The sequence below is a fragment of the Protobothrops mucrosquamatus genome, unplaced genomic scaffold (genome assembly GCF_001527695.2).
Source record: "Protobothrops mucrosquamatus isolate PMUCROS unplaced genomic scaffold, P.Mucros_1.0 scaffold935, whole genome shotgun sequence".
Classification (NCBI taxonomy): Eukaryota; Metazoa; Chordata; class Lepidosauria; order Squamata; family Viperidae; genus Protobothrops; species Protobothrops mucrosquamatus.
In genome coordinates, this window is record NW_015387185.1 from 178,575 (window position 1) to 185,259 (window position 6,685).

The following is a 6,685-nucleotide window of genomic DNA, read 5'->3' on the forward strand; positions in this document are numbered from 1 at the left end:
AAATTTAATACCTGAGTTCTCTTGCCCTAATATTATACTGACTTCATCTTTTTCTTTCTCACCATTCACACGAGGAAAATGGCCATACAAGCAAGAGAGCTGGAATGGCAATATGAGGTATAGGATGCTCCTGGATGGATGGGGGGGGGGCGGGAATAACTTTAAAACTATGGAATGTTACCTGTTTTAGGTAATCATTTTACTGAACTGCAGTAAAATAAAGCTGTTGTGTGGACTGATGCTAATTAATTTGGGCAATTGTGCTCTATTTAAATTTTTAAATTTTTTATAAGCAATTACTTAATTTAAGGCTTAGTTAACTGCAAATTATTTAACTGGCAGCTGGTATACTAATAACAACCCAAATGTACTGTATTAAGTGATAGTTTCTGTCATTCCCACACTGTTTATTCCAATGAAACCGAACAGTATCAGCCTGGAAAGTCTGATTTAGGCAAATAAGGAATTTTAGGAGTGTAGTCCCAACTGTCTAAGAATTCCTGGAGGTGAAGTCTCAAGAGATCTAAAGGGGTTTAGTCAGGGAAGCGGTCAGTGATAACATAAAAGGGACAGGATGGCCGGGAGGGACTGTTCATCAGATATAGAAGTGGAGCAAATGTCCTGAGATCCATTTAAACTGAAATGCTGCTAAGATCCTAGCATGTACAATAAGCAATTGTTGATAGTCCTCTGGAAGTTTCTCGATCCTCCAGGGTCAACTTTACTTGAGGATAGGATATGATAGGAATTGCAAGGCTTTCTGCAGAGAGAGAGAGAGAGAGAGAGAGAGAGAGAGAGAGAGAGAGAGAGAGAGAGAGATATTTGGGAAGAGAAAGAGAAACTTGTGTCATTAAGCCGAGAAACCTGTCTGTTTGCTTCTTTTTACAATTGTGTCATTAAGCCGAGAAACCTGTCCGTTTGCTTCTTTTTTCAATTCCTCTGCCTTGGAGCAAGTTTGTAAAGATATGAAAATGTAATAAGCATAAACCTTACCTCTTCTGCTGGAATAATTTGTGTCCCTTCTCAATCAAATCTGTTTTCATCTAGGGCTATTATGGCACAAAAATTGGGTAATTAATAAATGCTCAGAAAGCAGACTTAGGAGAAAGCTTACGTGTCCCTCCTCCCCCAGTTAGGCATGCAGGGAATAATACAGCCCATTTATATTTGTCAGGACATTTATGCCACACAGTTTGTTTGCTCACAGCTGTCAGAAATCCCCTTTGTCCATTAAAAGCAAAGAAAGCTGTCCATGGATGTTGTGCCTGGAGCAAGCTGAGGGCAATGAAAGTTCTTTAGGCTTCTTTAGGCTTTGAAATGAAGGTTCTTCGGGCTTTGGAAGTTCTTTGACCTTACCCTGTTCCCCCTGTCTCGAATTGTCCCTGGTTATTGATTCCCTGGCAGGCCACCTTCCATTTTCATCCAGCAAGCTCCAGAGCTGGCCAGCTGCCACAGAATTGGTTGCCTTGGCTGCGTTTAGCTGCATAGGGAGTGTACAGAACAGAAACTCTCAGCTGACACAGCCTACTTCTGCAGTAAACAGCCCACATGCACTTAGCCGAGGGGGCTGGGCCTTCAGCCTACGTAACAACTGGAGCGCGGGGATTTATCATTAACTCCTTTAAAGAGCAGCACAGCAGCTTGAACAAGCTGGAAGCTCTGGGCTAATTCGCAGGTAAGCATTAATAAGCCAGAAGAGAAAAATCTGAAAGTGACTTGCCGGTAGTGAAAATATTTTCCAACACAGCAGGTCAATCAGATGTATACTTAGCAAAATCTACAGGATAGCCATTCATCAAAACCAGGTAGGTTTCTGTTCTAGCCTGGGTGACTGGAAAGGTTACATAAACACATTCCAGATTCTTCTCATTCCACTCTCTTCGGGAGAAAGCAAGGTCAGGAAGAATGGAGGGGAAAAGCTACTCTTTCCATGATTTTCACTAATCTAGTAAGTTTTCCACCATTAACTTTCTGACAGAGCTTTGGTGCACAGGATAGACCTGAAAATTAATTAAAGCAGATACAAGTTGAGACAGGATGTCATGCCAACTGACATTGGTTAGAGTTTGTTTATTTTCCTGCCACTATTAATAACATAAGGCAAAAGGATAATGGAGGAGGGGATGGGGGGAAATAAAGAAACCAAACATGCCTGAATGCCATTTTTCCTGGGTAGTGCATATATGGTGTTTACATGTTTAGAAGGAACATGTGTTAGAGTGTTGCTGCTGGGATTTGACATTTCATTACCGAAGGCCTATTTTGATGGCTCCCCATTATTAAGAACAGTCAGAATATAGATATTAAAAAAGCAGGGTGCATATGAGGAGGTTTTTATTATTATTATAGGCAGAGATGTTGGCCTTGTTCTTGATGTTAGTTAAGTTCTCCATGGAGTGTTACAATCTCACAGATGTTATGCTACATTTTTTTCTATATACTGATCTGTACTGTACTTTCATATGGCAAAATACCCAGCTTTTCCTCATTATTTACTGCTGTCCTTGTAATAGGACTTAGTGTTTTAAAAATCTGGATGCTAGATATACTGTAGAAACTTAGTTTGTAGCTACATGGCCAGTGACTGGCCCAGAATTAACTCTTCAGTTATATGCAAGTATGCACACACATTTTATGTGTATGTATACATGTGTGAATATACATACATACAGTACACACATACACATATATGTATAAATATATACAGTATGTATGCATGTATACACATAAACATATGTATATATCCGTAGAGAAAGAGGGGGGGAAGAACTGAATTTGGGACATGTGAGTATGTGTGTTTGTGTGCGTGCGTGTGTGTGTGTATTGTTGAGCAATATGACATCCACTTTTCAACATTTCTGATTCAACTCCAAGGTTAAGCCCTTTCATCTCCCCCTAGCATTCAGGGAAGGAACCCTCATATTCCTTGCTTTCCAGAGTCACATTGATCTACTAAGATTAGGAAGTACAACTGGCAGAATTACTTTGATATAGGAAAGTTACAGCAAAACTATCACTCTGAATTTTAATGTAGACTTAATATCTTCATATATCTTTTTTCTAATCTTTAAGCCATAGTTTTAGAAAAATCCACATCCTTTCTGTTGTGTCTCTACAGCAAATATCAAGTATCATCTTATACTTAGTTTATATTAAAATTGTCCATGGCAACTGTTGACAAATCACCTCAGATAATCTCAAAGAAAAGAAGGAGAAGAATTATAAGGCAAGAGGAATCTTCTCTAGTAATCTGGTTCCAAGATGTAGCATTTTACATTTGTTTGGAAACAAACTGGTAGCCACTTCTTGTAGAATAACTATAATGTGTCTTTGAGTTCTTCTAGAAACCACTTTGACTGCTCAGTTCTATAACATCTGAAATTTCCAGATTAGACACAAGGACAACCCCAAGCAGAACATATCACAATAGTCAATCTTTGAGGTTACATAGTTCACTGGTGTGTGCTATACTGTAGTTTGAAAATCATTTTAAAGATGAATGTGGCGTATCAGCCATAGCTAATCAAACATGACCCTGGACATTGCTTCAATTTGAAGAATGAAAAAGAGATCAAGCTTCAGATCCATCTTTCAGGAATGCCACCATTTAATAGCTGGCCATTAACACCCCAATTAACAACTATAAGCCACACACAGTCAGGTACCACATAAATACTATGCATAGAAGAGTGCAGTGCATACATTATGGAGACTTCTGAAGGTCAATGCTCCAGCATGAGTCTGACAGCTTGGAAGAATAAACCTCTGGTCTAGGTGACTGACTCAGATGGGATCCTGCAACATTATCCTGGGACACATGTATTTGCCTTCATTTTCAATTCCACTAAAAGCCATGATAGCATGAGGCCAGTATTTATCTCCCTTTCTTTTGATTTCTCAGTGGAGGTTAAGGGACAGGAATTAAAATGGAGGCTTCTGAAAAGCAAACTCTTTCCATTTCTTTTGGATGTGGGAAAGTTAAAATGATAATGGAAGCAAGTCTCCTATTTCTCACTTTTAATTAGGAAAAAAGAAAAAGGGGTTGCCGAAGAAAATTGTTGCTGAAAATTGACAGATTTTGTGTGGAATTGTGGATCTTAGAATGAGAAGATGCAAATGAAGTGCTGTATGCCAACTATCCACTATTGTGGATATTGAAAAGCATATATACCGTACTGTACTAGATGCTATTTCACAGACCATTTCCAGAAGATTCCATATGAAATTTACCTGAGAGATAGGAGCAGAACCATTACCATAATACTTCTATTCCCAAGTCTGTCAAGTGTTCCAGAGGAATATTATTGTTTTTGAAAATTGTTAAGGAGTCAAAAAAAATCAACTGGGTCACTTTCCCTTTGTCAAGTCCCAAACTTTATCCATTAATATGTCCAAGGTAAGCTCAATTCCTATCCTACTCTGAAGCCAGTCTGAAATTGGCCAAGATAATCTCCTTTCTACAGAACTGCCTGCAGCTGAGAAGCTACCACCTTCTTTATCACTTTTACAAAGCATGGCCAGTTAGGGACCAGTATACAATTACCATTCTCTAATTGCTTCACAAGAGCTCTTATGATACTTTATTGTGGGTTCATTTTGGATGATTCAACATGTCTTCCACTCAGCAGGCATAGCTTTAAAAATCAAATATTATCTGGCTTTTTTAGTATCTAACTGAGCCCTCTTTCTGTGTTCCCTAACATAGCATTTCTCAACCTCAGCAATTTTAAGATGTGTGCCTTCAGCTCTCAGACTTTCCCAGCATCTGGCTGGGGAATTCTAGAAGCTGAAGTCCACACATCTTAAAGTTGCTGAAGTTGAGAAACAGTGCCCTAATAAGTGCTAATAGCAAGTTAACAATTGTCAAAACGTTAATCAATTATATCCTGAAGTCTTTTGCCTCCTAACTGCTCTCGGCAGCAAGCATCACAGGCAAACAGCAGGTGCTAGCACATGCCTCTTAATCTCTGTGTGTTTTTACTGACTTATGATCCTTTCCTCTCCAATGAATGTATATACAAATATTAAAATGTTAGTGTATCCTGTTTAGATATCTTGTAACCCTATGGTTCAAGGAAAGGCAGGACAGACAAGTTGGTACAGATTTACCCCTTGAAGTATCCTGTGTGTTGCTTCAAAGATGCACAGCTAATATGTCAATTTTACTAACATAAACAACCCTATCTTATATTAATTTTCTGCAGTCGAGATAGTTTTGTATAAGCCCGTTCACTTAAATAATTTTTCTGTAATTCCTCTTAACTTTGTGGACATGCTGTTGTTTTTGGAGGGTTTGGATGCTATATTTTTTAATTGTTTCTTTTACATTTTTATTGTAATTGTGAGCCACCCGGAGTCCTGATACATAAAGATGCATTGTGGTGACTATATAAGTTTCTTTAATAAATAAATGAATTAAAATCTCTACTTTTACTTCTGGCATTGCTGTTTTAAGTGCTGTAGATAAACTGTATTCACTTTCAAATTCTCTTTTCCTAATACAGTATGTAGACAGAGTATTTTTTAGATTACTGGCTCATGTTGTAGATTTGTTTGTCTCAATGTCTCTCTTTCTTGGAAATTCCAAATTGGTGAATCACTTGGAAGTAAATTTCATCCTTTATCTCAGACTACAGATTGTTTTTCTTTTGCTTGCACATAGCTCTTACTGACTATGCTTCTTTCTGTTGCTCTCACAAATATTCATCTCCTGGCTGTTACACATTGTTCTCTTTCTGGAGTGGCGTCTTCTGTCTTTTGATGAACTGATATGTTCTAGGCTCAAATATGCCAACTTCTTCTTTATCACACCCCAAACACAGCAATACAGTCATCCTGCCCTTTAGTTAGCAGCTGGCGAATAGATGCAAATCCCTGTTTTCTCTAGAACACTTTTCCTATTGTACGGGATAGAATTTGTATCTTCCAGAAGTTTGGCTTCTGTCCAAAAAACCCTGCATGTTTTCAGTCTGTTAAAGCTGTGCTTTACATGTGAAGGAAAAGTCTGCATTTTCAAAGTCTTCAATGTGAATTTCTTTCCACATACTTTAATTAAACAAGAAAACACTTCTGTATTGAGCTTGCTAATTTATCTGTAACCAAACCCTGGTTTAGAACAATCGCATCACATTTGAGACTAATGAGAAAAAGTCTGATGAAAGCCGAAATACATGTGCCATGAATAGTTTTACCTTTTCTCGGAGAAAATATTTGACATTAGTCTACCCATTAACATTTAAACAAAAGCTTATAGCATACTCTAAAACTTCGAACATTTACATTTTTGACGATCAATAATATTATTTATCACATGTTTAACATTTAAATAAACAATCCTCCTCAAATTAGTACCACTTTATAAAACCCTAGTAAGGCCACACCTGGAAAACTGCAGCCAATTTTGGTCACCATATCACAAAAAAGATGTTGAGAGTTTGGAAAAAGTTCAGAGAAGAGCAACAAAGATGATCAAAAGCCTGCAGACTAAAATGTTGTGTTCTTTTGTATTCCCCCCCCTTAATCCCCTATGCGCATCCTGATCACCCATTAAGGGTGATTGCCCTTCTCCATTGATCACCCATTAAGGGTGATTGCCCTTCTCCATCTGCATACAGTTTCATGCCCGTTGCTGGTTGGCTAACTAGCAACGGGGTCTTACCAGCCAATGGAATTGTGTGATTACAAG

The 6,685-nt window shown here is 38.2% G+C and overlaps 1 protein-coding gene across 1 annotated transcript in view; it reads left to right on the plus strand.

Moving 5' to 3' along the window:
• The first annotated feature begins 1,754 nt into the window (after positions 1-1,754).
• LOC107290598 (rho guanine nucleotide exchange factor 37) overlaps positions 1,755-6,685 on the plus strand; it is a 46,793-nt gene continuing 41,862 nt past the window's right edge. Inside the window, exon 1 of the mRNA XM_029284779.1 lies at positions 1,755-1,805. The gene's annotated coding sequence lies outside the window, so the exon portion shown is untranslated. The remainder of the gene's footprint in view (positions 1,806-6,685) is intronic.